We start from the raw sequence: 14,262 nt of genomic DNA on the forward strand, positions 1-14,262 counted from the left end.
TGCTGCCTCCCACGGAGAATCTATAAGTTATGAGGGGGGGCGGGGGAGGAGAGAGAAGCCCAGAGAAGTTAAGAAGTAGAGAGAGAGAGAGAGAGAGAGAGAGAGAGAGAGAGAGAGAGAGAGAGAGGAAAAAAAAGAAAACATGAGAGTGGGAGAACAGGGAGACACGAGGACACAATGCCAGGGTGAGAGGGAGGGAGTGTGTGTGTGTGTGCATCAGCAAGGCGCGGGAGGATGAAAATGAGATTTTCCTAAGACCATGGCGTGGGAAGGAATCCTTTTACGTAGATTCTGGGGAAACCTCTCTCAAGGGAATCTGCCAGAGCAATGTGCCTGTGAGCAGGGAATGACAATTAAGAGAGATAGAGAGAGAATGAGAACACTGTATCCTGTCAGCAGCAATATACCCCTGCTGTAAACTCTTCCACGCCTACTCGTGATGCAAGTTGAGAGAAGCTAGAGAAATCTAGCAATTAACCAATATTATTGGAAGCCTGAGTAAAAGACCCTGGCAGCCTACGCAGTGCATCCGCACAACAGGGTTAGAGGATTTTCTCTCTCCTCTGTACTGCTGTGTCTAGAGGAAAGTATAACCTTAATGCAAACTGTTGTGTGTTGGTGTGAATCTGAACCCAGTTTCACAGTACAAAAAGAATCATTTCAACCCCTAATGTTTATTTATAATCATTAAACTTATAAAAGTAACGCTCTGTTCCCTGAGTGATATTCACCCATGTCTTTTAATGGGCTTTGTTTCCTGCATGTTGAGCCTCGCTATTCTTTACTCTTCACCATTCTTGTTGTTGCTATGACTTCCCTCTGCCTTCGAAGCTCTGCTCAAGCCAGAAACACTGGATTTACATGTCACACACAAACTGAAATCATATGACCTATGATCTTAACTGGCACTGACCCATCGAAATTACTCACTGCCACACAGAGCAAAGTACAAAAAAATATAAAACAATTGGAAAAAAAAAAAAGATAAATGTGAACTGATTTACTGTGCGTTTATTAATTTGTCATCTGATTAAAACAGAACTGTTAAAACAAGTTGTAAGAAAGTACTTGGTATTGGTATTGTTCCAACAGACTCTGAGCCGCCTTCAGCCAGCTAGCTAGCTTTTCAGTCAACATAATGTTACAGCCGCAATAATGGCCAAACAAAGTTCTTTAATGTGTTATGGAAGAAGACATGCCACTGCCTCCATCAACTGAATTCACTCAACTCAGTTCTTCAGATTCATCAGCCCACAAACTCGGTGGCTTGCTCCCCTGTGCCTGTGCCCTCTCCCAGGCAGCCAGAGGCTGGTTTAATCCCTGTTTATCTGCAATTGATGAACCACTTTCACAACCAAATTTGGAGGTATTTCCTGAACTGTCAAGAATAGAAAAACAAGGTGTTTCTCAAGTGGTATGGACAGTTCTTGGTTGGAACAGTGTAAACAATGACGCCGTTTTCTGTAAAATGTGCAGACATTTTCCCAGCAGAGTTGATGGCCCGTTTGTGACAGAGGGCTTTGTGGACTGGAAGCACCCACGTCAAGCATGCGACACCAGACGAGCAATCCCCACTCCATTTCACTGGACAAGTTTCAAATCCACAGAGCTCCAGGCTTGAAATGAACCATGATGCTGTGGGCTGTTCATTTATCAAAAGGAATCGGGACCATCTAAAAGTTGTTTCAGATGTTCAAATTTGTGCCAAGCAGGACATCATCCTACATGGACAGAGAAAATGCAGATGCTCACAATAAAGGATCTTCATAGAACTGTTCAAGTTCATGTGCAATTATGATCCACAGATCCGCAATTGTGAAGAGCAGCTGCCCAGAAACAGAACTATGATGAGCCCAGATGTTCAAAATTAGCTGCTGTAGTCAGCAGCCTCCTTGCTGTTGCGCAAAATCAAAGCAGAAACAAACAAAAAACAACAGGCACCCCCATTATTATGCAGCTGATGCAGAAAAATGAAATCACGAGCTGGGACATCACAGCTGGGACTAATGGGAGAAGGCTTCCCAGTAAGGCTCGCAGGACATGTGGTCACAACTAGTTTGGGGATAACAACAAGCGTGGGAAATGATGATGACCTAACACACATCTGGAACGATATCCTTGATAGACAGCTGACAGAGCTGGACAATCGTTTCCAGAAGGATCAGTGTGGAATAATGAGAGCAGCAGCAACTTTTCTCCCACAGTCTAAGACATTTGCACAGAAGGAGTCTCTGCTGACCATGTGTGATCACTACCACATCTCAGTTGAGGATGCTGAATTGGCAATATTCATTGAGCAACTGCGTTCCAAAGTTCCATCCCTTGTGGCAGTATTTGTGCTCCTGACATTTTTCAAATTGGAACAAGCTACTTTCAGCCATCATCACTCTTTGCAAGACTTGTTGTAGTGTTGAGACACTGCTCTCCATTGCAAGATGGATTGAAATGGACCACAGAGCATCCATAAGTATTACCTGTCTCAACAACTTGGCCCTCTTGTCCTTTGAAGATGAACTCTGTGACTCTTTGCACAGTGACAAGATCTTCATATTCAACGCTAAATCAGTCAAGGAATTTGCACCATATTTTGTAGGCTATGATACAACGAGCAAGGTAGGCCTGTTGCTTTATAATTTTTTACTGATTCATATATGCCCATAGTGGGATTTCACATTTAGTAATGGCGTGTTGTTTATTAGCCGTATAAGTCTACTGTTGTTCTTTGCTAGTGCAGCTGTTATTCTGACCATGGTACTAAACCAACAATGGCTGTAATTAAGGCACGAGGGATATGTTACATGTTCAGTTTCTGTCTGATACACGCTATGATACGCAGTATGCCGACACCTTCTCTGGTGTTTAAGTTTATGTTTAATTGGCACTTTGTGCAGTAAAATTTTCAATTAACATTGCCTTGCACAGTAGAGGCGATGCACTGCTGGTTATGCAGGTGTTTTAAGAATAAGATGAATCATGAAGTCTTTTTTTATTTTATTTTATTCATTTTTTTTGTACTGGTCCACCCAAAATGCAACATCTAAGTACGCCACTACTATGCACTTTTTGCACAAAGCCATCACTAGAATCTGAAAACTTTGGTACATGAGACCTAGTTTGTTTTAATTCTGTACATTATCAATTTTCTTTTGGCCTATTTCGAAGTTTTTTATTCTCCTATCAAATTGCCTGTGTTTTCAGTAATGTTATTACTGACTGTTACACTACATGTCTATCCCTTCTCATTCCTTTTCATTGAGTTGATTGTCTTATATCTTTCTTTTGCATTGTTGTTATGTGTTGTGTAGTGTTTAGTTCTGTTTTGTTTAGTTCTGTTCTTCTGAGTCTGATTTGAGTGACAAATCTTGAATTCATGTGAGTTTGGTGCACATACTGAGGATGTAATGCAAATGTAATATATGATTTGGATACTTTGCTGCTGATCTAACATAACAATCTGACTAATCTGACTCTGGTTCACTTTATCCTGCTTGACTTTGTGTACATTAATTTCTTAGGAAATGGGTTCTTTCATTTAGCTTTACCCAATCCAATCAATAGCAAGTGATGTAGTATCTGTCCTGTGAATGTAACTTTCAGTCAATACAGAAGCTATGTTAGTAGCAGCTAGGAGCAGTTGACCTAACCCAGTGTTTGTCAAACGTTTTATACCACGTACCACCTTAGAACATATTCGTCTCTCCAAGCAGCGTGAGTTTAATACACAGTTTAATTTCTTTTAAAATGTTGTAGATGGTTTGATATGTTTAAAAAAATATTTAAGATTCCTCCAGTTAGTACTACAGAAAATTTAAGTACCACAGTTTGACAACCAGTGACCTAACGTTTGCTTGATAATTAAAGAAATAAACCAATTTAAAATTTCTGTTACAATGGCAAGTACAGCTGCATCGATCCTATCAATGCTTGTTGCATCTTTTGGGGCGGTTGGCTCAGGAGGTAGAGTGTGTCATCCACTAATCAGATGATCTGAGATTCGATCCCCAGCTCCTCCAGTCTGCATGTCGAAGTGTCCTTGGGCAAGATACTGAGACTGTTTATTTCTGCTGTGAAGTTGAATATTTTAATATAGGAACTTACAGAGATTGACTCATTCGTAGACTGAAAGTAACAACAATGATGGCAAATTGTCACAGAAAACATGTAATGTTGATTTATTAAAATGGGTTTATTTTATAACGTCTCAAAAAGGACACTGTAGTTCAAATTGGTAGCCTATAACAAGAAATGAATGTGACTGAGAGTTGTTGGGGCAAAACGTGGACTATGACACATGAGCAGTAAAAGGGGCTAAACAAGTTGTGTGTGTTTTTCCCTGTATATCTATATTTGCAGAAAGACTAAGCGAGACATCATCTTAGCAATGTCAACAAGCTGTTCAGTGTTACATGTCTGCCCAAAGCTACAGCTTGAAAGTCCGGGGGCGAAAAATGTAAAACTTGTGCCAGGCCATACCCATATCCACAGCAGGTCTCCAAGGTGACCAGCCTCTGGCTGTGTTAGAACAAGACAGGTACGGGAAGTCGGCAAATCAAATCCGTAACTGCGGGATAAGGATTGCAACAAAACGTGTAGGTAATAAATATCACTGCCAAACCAACTGCACTGTTGTGAGTTGAGTGAGTTCGTTGGTGGGATTTTTTTTTTTTTTAATTAATAACCGCAATCAGTCAATCAATCACACATCACAAACAACACCCGGGGTAACTTTCCTCATCTGATGCAACACGTTCTAACTGTTCAGCAATGACCTTTCAAACCTTAACCTTAAGGAAATGAAGGTGATAAACATTACATTACAAGTGGAGAAACAACTGGGCAGCATCACTCCTGTGACACAAAAGCAAGCCCACCAACAGCCGTTCAGTTTCATATTCACTATCCTGCTGTAATAATACATAATAATAAGTCTCAGGGAGGTCTCACAAACCTCCTTAGGTCAACTGAGGTAGCACAAATTAAAATTTTAAACATACCCCTTTTATAACAAAACACATTTTTAAAGACTAGTCTGTGTGTTAGTTCTGTGTTTGTAGCGGTTTTCTTTTTTTTTCTTCACCGGACTGTAGATATTTTCATCACTGCTCCCCTGCTGAAAGCAATCAATCAGCATCTTGTCTTAGGCTTCAGTGATGCAGGTAAAGGAACTGAGCAGGTCAACACAAGGGAATATTTCAGGCTTGATTTGTGAAGAGGCAGCATCATGTTGAACGAGCATGCGCTCAGTCTCAGGCTTCTGAGAAGGTTCTTCATGTCCTCACTGAGTGTACTCTTATTGTGAATGGATAAGAACAAGTGAATGCAAGGAAATTAGTAAGGGTTTGTGAGGAAATACTAAAGTGTAGACAAACCATTCTAGCAAAATAAACAATGTCTTAATTGAGCTTGGTGGTTCTTTGTTGACCTGAATAGCAGTTTGACAAAAAACTAAATCTTAGCACAAGGTCACCTACTAGAAATCTTTCAAAGGCAGAGAAAACCTTAAAAAACATTTCCACTAAGTGACCTTGTGTTTATTAAAAATGTGTTAATTATCTTTTAAGGACACTCAAACCATAAATTGGCTTACACCATATTATAACTTGCATTTTAAAATGGTGAGAGGGTATTATCTTTAGGAGTTCGATATAATATCTGTATGAATAAAGGCCTGAATGGTATGTTTTTTTTTTCTTCTTAAAACTTCTACTTTAAACAAGCCAAACGAGATTCATCATCATCACCCAGTGTAATGTTTAGTGTTGGATCAGAGGTGTTAATCAGAGCATGTAAATTTTTATATGTGTGTTCATCATACATGTACGTGTGGTATGAGAAAAAAAGTGTTCTGTACCCATCTGTTCAGATGTGTTAAGAGGTCCATGTGGTGTTTGAACAAGAAACCTTCTGATTATTAGGCGACTGCTGAAACTCTTAATCCAATGGTTTTCAATATTTAAAAAAAAAAAAAAAAACCCACTTTGAAATATTTTTTCAACCAAGTCCCCCCTAACTGGCACAAACATTTTTGTTTGAGCGCTGACCATCACTGTCTAATTTATTAAACAACCTAGTAACTGAAAAACATTTAAATGTTTGTGTGTAGGATTGAGTGACTAGTGGTGTAGTTGTGGATTGCAACCCCCTCCACTCGCCCTCCAGTTTCAAGCATGAAGGAAAAGCTACGGTGGCTGTAAAACGTGTTAAAAAACGTGAAACGCTCCACTGTTAAACGTCTATATTCTGGGCTACTGTAGAACTGATATCTATGGATACAAAATCTAACATCTATACTTAACAAAAACATAACAGTTGCTTTTTTCAGCTGGTTTTACACTAATACAAAATAGTTATGCATGTTATATTCCATTTCTGCCCCCCTAAATCTGACACACTGCATCTTTAAATGCTACATTTTCTCTGCCTGGTGGAATCAAGCTGTAAGATGGCACTGTAGTTGAACATTGCATTGAACTGCGTCTTTTTGACAAGCTGCACTTAAAATTTAGTGAGAAACATGGGCTTGAGCTTCACAGAGGATCTTTGTCGTTTTAGGTGGCAGGTAGGCAATCAAACGCTTGCAGTGATCAAACGCTTGTTTCATGCATAGTCTGTTTCTTTGCTTTGGTTTGATCAGAGTCGTTGCTGCTCACAGTGAACGAACATCATGATGAATGTGAACGTTTGTTGTTTTCTTCATCTTCGTCTGTGATGTTTTAAGGCAGTTTATGATTGCATTATAACCAGGAATCTTGAACATAAAACAAGGTTTATCAAACTTATATTTATTTATTTATTTTTATTTTTTTATTGAACTTATTTATTTTATCCATGACTTTAAGATTTCACACACTGCCTACGGTACTCCAAAGTACCCCTGGGGGTGACAGCACCCCCATTTGAAACACTTTCCTTAGCCGAGTTGTCAGGTCATATTGAATGGTAATAATAATTATAGTTGAATATTATTAAATTCATTGAACAAAAATATAAATTCAACACTTTTGTTTTTACTCTCAATTTTCATGAGATGAACTCAAAGATCTAAAACATTTTCTATATACACAAAATAACCATTTCTCTCAAATATTGTTAACAAATCTGTGTAAACCTGTGATAGACAGCATGAATATTGCACAGGTGTGCCTAAGGCTGGCCCACAATAAAAGGCCACTCTAAAATGTTCAGTTTTATCACACAGCACCACAAATGTCGCAAGTTTTGAGGGAGTGTGCAATTGGCATGCTGACAGCAGGAATGTCCACCAGAGCTGTTGCCTTTGAATTGAAAGTTAATTTCTCTACCATAAGCCGTCTCCAAAGGCATTTTAGAGAATTTGGCAGTACATCCAACCGGCCTCACAACCGCAGACCACGTGTAACCACACTAGCCCAGGACCTCCACATCCAGCATGTTCACCTCACCTCCACCTCCACCTCCAAGTTCATCGTCGTATGTTGTGGATCGAGTAGCCCATGGTGGTGGTGAGGTTATGGTATGTTATGGGCAGGCGTATGTTATGGACGACAAACACAGGTTTATTGATGCCATTGTGAATGCACAGAGATACCGCGATGAGATCCTGAGGCCCATTGTTGTGCTATTCATCCACGACCATCACCTCATGTTGCAGCATGATAATGCACGGCCCCATGTTGCAAGGATCTGTACACAATTCCTGGAAGCTGAAAACATCCCAGTTCTTGCATGGCCAGCATACTCACCGGACATGTCACGCAATGAGCATGTTTAGGATGCTCTGGATCTGCGTATACGACAGCGTGTTCCAGTTCCTGCCAATATCCAGCAACTTCGCACAGCCATTGAAGAGGAGTGGACCAACATTCCACAGGCCACACTCAACAACCTGATCTGAACTCTATGTGAAGGAGATGTGTTGCACTGCGTGAGGTAAATGGTGGTCACACGAGGTACTGACTGTTCAGTACTGACTGAGGTTTTCTGACTCCCCCAGACCCCCCCCCATAAAACAAAACTGAACATTTCAGAGTGGCCTTTTATTGTGACCAGCCTAAGGCACACCTGTGCAATATTCATGCTGTCTAATCAGCATCTTGATATGCCACACCTGTGAGGTGGGATGGATTATCTCGGCAAAGGAGAAGTGCTCACTATCACAGATTTACAATATTACAATTATATTACAAATTTACAATGAACAATATTTGCGAGAAATGGTTATTTTGTGTATATAGAAAATGTTTTAGATCTTTGAGTTCATCTCATGAAAACTGGGAGCAAAAACAAAAGTGTTGCGTTTATATTTTTGTTCAGCGTAGTTAGACAGTGTGGCCAATAGTGGATCGCCAACCAGTAGTCTGATATTACTATCACTGCTAGTGTGTCTCAGATATATGATGGCTTTTTGACTTTATCTCAACTAATAACTCATTTTATAGTCTTTAAAAGAGTATCACACAAGGTAAATGGAAAGTTAAGAGTGGTCATGCTTCAGCTTTCGCTTACACTAATACAGCACTGGCTCTTAGTCACATACCCTGTGATTCAATCTACAAAGCTTTGGCCTCTCGCTGTGAGATTGGGAAAATCATATTCAGTTTTAGGCTGATCCAGGGAGATGCCAAAATAATAATAAAGAATTACATGATGTCAATGTTGTGGGGTGCTACGACTATAAATAGCTCAGATCTCTTAAGCAATTATGGGCCCACACTTGGACCTCCGCACTGAAACTCACCACTGAAACTTGTCCTCTTTAATAATATAAGACCTTACATAAGGCATTTATATCTCCAACTCTGTGTCTAAGCCACATAAAGAAGTTAATAATTTAGAAATGTTGTGTAACTGTTTTGCATATTTTTAAATCCTTCAGTGGCTTGCAAAAACATGTAGAAGAAGTCAGTATGTAGTGCAGGGGTGTCAAATGTACAACCCATAGACCAGAACCAGTCTGCCAAAGAGTCTAATTTGGCAGAGGAGTCGTTAATTCAAAATCAAATAAAAAAGAAAAATACACCACTATTCCTGATTTATCCACTGGGGGCTGCGCTGTCTTAATAAGATGGCTGGCCCTATGCTGTACATGAATTTGATGTGCTTATGTTCAGGTTATATTCCTGCAGTAGCAGTTAATGGAAAATGTCTACTGAGAATCTGGGTTTCCAAGAAGATTAAACCATTTATTTACAGAGAAAATGGGAGGCCAACATGCTTGGTGCATTCACAGTACTCAAGTGTTCAAGGAATGAAATGTGTGACATCGCTATCAGACTCATCATGGAGAAAAATACAATAACCTCCAAGGACAACTGTACAGAGAATAAAAATAAATTGTTGGCAGGTTTTTAGTCATAGCTGAGAGATCAGCAATGCAGCTGTGAAGGATCTAAGAAGAATCTAAGATACCTTATTGCTAACGAACAAGGACGTGCACAAGCATGGGGTAAGGTTATCCAATTGAGGAAAAATAAGTTTAATTTTTGTTAAATGGAACACATCACCTATGCCACGTGCACAACACCTGTAGGCATTGTAGGTCCTGTGGAAATTGTAGGTGTAATGTCAGAGGCTGGTCACATCACAGAGATCTTGTCAGGTGTTAATGAGGCGTTTGAGGTACTGGTGTGAATTATTATTATTAATATGTTCCACCCCTCATAGACAGTGGAGCTCTGTTCCATCTGTCCTCTCTCTGTGGCCATTCTCTACCTCTGCTGACACCTTCAGCCACCAGATCAGTCACCCATTGTTGTTAGCTAACAATGCTAATGCTATGCTAGATGCTATGTAGCTGTCGACATCCCCACTAACATGCCCCTAGCATATCAATGTTTAGGCATCTTTTTTTTTTCACTGAAAATGACATTGGATATGCTTACTACTTTTGTTTCGTGGTTGCACATTTATCGTTACAGTATATTTGCAGCACCTGCAGACAAATTTAGTAACTAGCTTTGAGGAAATAACAAAGTCATCATCAGCACAAGATTGCTTTGCCCCCAACTGTGAGGAAATAGGCCTTAACTAGAATGCAGAATGGCTGAAATGCTCTAAAACCAATGAAATAAAAAAGTTTTTTAACTCTCACCAAAAACTGAAAAAAATTTAGAAAATGGTGGGTAGAGTGCTACAGAGGAGGCAGTAACATAAAGGGATTGCGCAGGTGATGGGAGAAAACAACAAAGCCTTTACTATAGATTTTTCAACAAATCAATCACTGTGCAGGATAGTGAATAACAACAGCAAAGCAAAGGAGGGCCCTGGCAGCGTGGGTGAGATGCTCCCTTGCCATTTTGTCTTCAGTGGGTTTTGAAATAGAGGACCTGCCAATTTGTGTTCTTTCCTTGAATGCCCCTAGTTAATCTGAAGAATCGTGGAGTCATCGGTGTGTACATAAAAGGGGCATGTTTGAAAAATAATACAATATCTGAGAAGCGAAGGGTATTGATATGCTATATTGATACGATACTGCCTGGCATCAGTACTCTTATCAGCACGCCCTCATTATCTTATATAGAACATAAGTATATGTTCTTTAAATGCAATTATTATGTTTTTTATTTCACTTAAAGCAATAATTAAAGTAAATATTCAGTGCTGCTTTACTATTAGTAAACTAAACTTAAAACTATGGAAGCCAATGGCCAATGGATACCTTTACAGGGCTTCTGTCTGCAACTATTTTGTCGCATTTTGCAATTAATTTTACACTTAGACTAACAACTTTTGCCAGTGTTCCTCAAACATGTGACCATATTGTTATACAGTAGGAGGGAGAGAGAATTAACATGATTATTTGTAAGTTGCTATTGTGGTCTAGTGACTCAATCTGTGCACAGATTCCTACGTGCTTCCAAAGATGGTTGAGACATCAGATTTAATAAACCATTTGAAATTACATTGCGTACATTTCAGGGCAGACACTCACACATTTTCACAGAAATAATAACTAATTACAGCTAGCTAATGTTAATGGTAGGGTTTAAGGCCCAGTGTGTATGATTTAATGGCATACAGCTGTTAAGTTGGCATTGCAACAATCACAGCTCACCTCACTCTCCCTTCCAATCGCAAAAAATGGTATGGTGTAGAGGTTGAGAATCAGTGCATGACGGACATTTTAAAAACGTTATCGGAGGAAAAGTGGCTTAGACAGTGGCAATCATATAGGGACATATAATGGTACATATAATGGTACAACAGTCAACTCAGGGTCTATCTAAGCTGGTATTTTAAATTAAAAAATGGTGCATCTACTTACCAGTGGAAGAGGTCAACCCTTGGCAACAAGCCGAAAAGTCTGTAATTCATAATTCGCCATTTCTAAAGAATCGGATTATTCTCTAACTCCATTTTCAAACTTGATTACGGATCACCATCCCGCCATTAAACCCCACAGCTCTCAGACTGGCCATAAAACTCTGGAGTTGTGGAGAATTGCTCAGCTTGTCTATTAGATATACAAGGCATCACTTGGGTTTATTTTTATTGCCACGACAGTTGTGTGTTTCAAACTGAAGTTTGTTTATCTGATTCTTATCTGATGACTATTAACCTGACATGACATGGAGAAGAGAGAAAAGAGAGCCTTGCAAACTGATTGTGAGGAAGTGCTCTGTCAGTGGTACAGCAGCCGTGTTAAGATTTAAGATTTAAGCAAATATTTGTACCCCTCTCTTCCAAACATTTGAACCTTCCCATCATAAATTCAGTCCACAGAACATAAACAGTACCATGACTTAGTTGTGCAAAGCTTACAAATGTGTCATCGTTAATAATTGCTTATTAATGCCTATTTTGAAAGAAGGTAAACAAAGTGCATGCCATTTAATGAGAGATACCAATAGCAGAGTCACTGGTTGGCCAAGTTGGCAAATGTGTCAATTGTCCCAGAGTCAGGTCATGACCCTTTTTGTATGTTCCATATCGAGGCCTTAAAACATGTAACTTTTAAAAATGATTAAGAAATTGTGCTAAGCTCATACAGAGTGCTGGATGAGGAGGGTGAAGTCAACTTGAGCTGCTGAGCTCAAGCAGTGGGTCAATGATGTACAAAATTAGTTCTCATTTAGAAAGGACAGTCAAAAAATGTTTGATCACTTTTGTTCGAAGAGCAACTCTTAGACACTACACTAGAAACCTGTTTTCATACCTGAGTGGAGAAGGCTGAAGAAAACCTTTTGCTGCTAATGTATAGATGCTGACTCCTGTTGCTGTCTTCTGCCATCATCTTTGTTCACACAATGTTAAAAGGTCACATGAAAAATGCATGAGGGTGGCTGGAGGATCTCACCAGTTGTGCATAAGGAAGTGACTGAGTACACATGGTCTTGTCAGTGACAAGAAAGGATCTCAGTAGGCCAGCTCAGACTAGCTGCCTATTGAGATACTTCCTTGCAGTGTCTTTATTACGCATGTTCATATCGTGATGATTATGAAGATACCATTATCAGTCAACATTATTAAAACAGTCTGCATCCAAGGAGATACCTAATTTTGTTTTAATAGACTGACTTGAAAGGTAATTCAGCTATTGTTTCTACTGAATCATCTATGGTCTGCATAAAGGAGCAATATGTAAAATACAGCCAGAATTATAGTTCAAGAATGTTAAACATCATCAACAGAACGTGGTGATTTAACAGCTATGATGTTATGTCAGATATATCTATGTATAGAAATAGCTTACTTAAATTAGCATGCAAAATGATTAGCTTTGGCACATACTTCCTCAAAAGGCAATAGTGAGCATTCAATCTGCCCTCAGTCTATATCTGTCTTTATGAGCTCAAATAGAGCAGCTTAAAGCATTGTTGTGGGCTCCAGCTCCACTACCCACCCACTACTCAGGTAGCTGCCTGGAATTCAGGTAAAAATGAGGATTGTGTCAATGAGGACTTCAAACTCTGTTTCCATCAGTGTGCATTGATCCCCAGGGAGCCTACAAGTGTGGGAGCTACAAAACTCAGAAACCTTCTTCAGAGGCTCTGTAGGCACTGAGCTGGGGGAGGGACGCTGCCCACTTTGGTCGTCAGCCTAGGCGGAGGTTGGGCTGGATGACAGTTTACCTTGTGGTGAAATCATTTTTTGATAGGCTCTTCTGAAGTCCATCTTGTTCTCTTGGATCAGCTGAAGTGCTGCTGGGCAGTTCTAATGGCATCAATTCACCATGTTGACCTCTATCTTCATAGAGAATTGGCTAGAGCGTTAGCTTCTAGGCCACAGTTCAAGCTAACCAACAGCCTTCTTTCAAGGGCTTGTGATACTGCTGCCCATGCAGCTCGTATTGGGGACTCTCTTTCTGATCTCCTCCTACACCACAATATTTCAGCCATGGTATGAAGGGAGAGAGTTGATTGATACAATAGATGATGCAGCACTTAAAACCTTCAGCCTGTTGAGCAGAGAATATGGTTGGTTGATGTCCACCCTCATCTTGATTGCTCGCACAGATGCCTATGTCAGACAATTATAGGCAAAACCTGTGTAAGCTCCTTGTTGTGCCAGGCCAGTTGTTTGGGCCAGAAATGGAAAGAGCATTGGAGTGCAGGAAACAATCAAGCCAGGCTTCAGAAGCCTGGGGTCACTGAGGCAGGGACATGGTCCAGCACTCCAGGTTATGTGGTGTATGGACGATTGCCCTTGACAGCACCAAGACCCAGCTCTAGCAAGTGGCCCATTTCCAGAATGCATACATTCTGAAGACACTGTCCCAGGGTTCTAGGTTGCAGTTATGCCACCAGCCCTCATCACCCTCAAGGGACAAGGTGACCTCCGTCACAGACCCTGCCAAAGACTTAAAGGCCAAAACAGTAGCACACCCACATACACAATTGGTATTAATCAACGTACTTCCTAATGCCAATAAAGATCCCAGGCCTATACTAGACCGAAGAAGGTTGAATATGCATTTGAAAGTCTGCCCATTGCAGATACATTGTACAGTTACTCCAGGAGAGTGGTTCACCTTCATAGACCTCAAAGATTCCTACTTTGACAGCTAGGCCTTTCAAGGTCGAGCCTACCAGTCTTCCATGTCGCCTGTCCCTGGCTCTTTGCATTTTTTACAAAATATTTGGTAAAATATGGAATACAATTCAACAGAATATTTAAAATACCATGACAAGAAGATGTTTTTTGTTTCAGACCAATATTAATTTTCATCCATTTTTAATAATAATCTTTTTGAATGGTAGTCTTTATCTCTATATATCTTTATCTTTTTGTGTGTCTAATCAACCTGTTGCATCTATCCATCTAGTAGCTAGCCAACCAGTTTAT

General features: G+C 40.0%; 1 protein-coding gene across 4 annotated transcripts in view; it reads left to right on the forward strand.

Annotated features, from left to right (window-relative positions):
• mettl15 (methyltransferase 15, mitochondrial 12S rRNA N4-cytidine) overlaps positions 1 to 14,262 on the forward strand; it is a 53,168-nt gene that overhangs the window by 28,101 nt on the left and 10,805 nt on the right. The gene's annotated exons all lie outside the window — the stretch shown is intronic.

This window comes from Larimichthys crocea, chromosome VIII, assembly GCF_000972845.2.
Source record: "Larimichthys crocea isolate SSNF chromosome VIII, L_crocea_2.0, whole genome shotgun sequence".
NCBI lineage: Eukaryota > Metazoa > Chordata > Actinopteri > Sciaenidae > Larimichthys > Larimichthys crocea.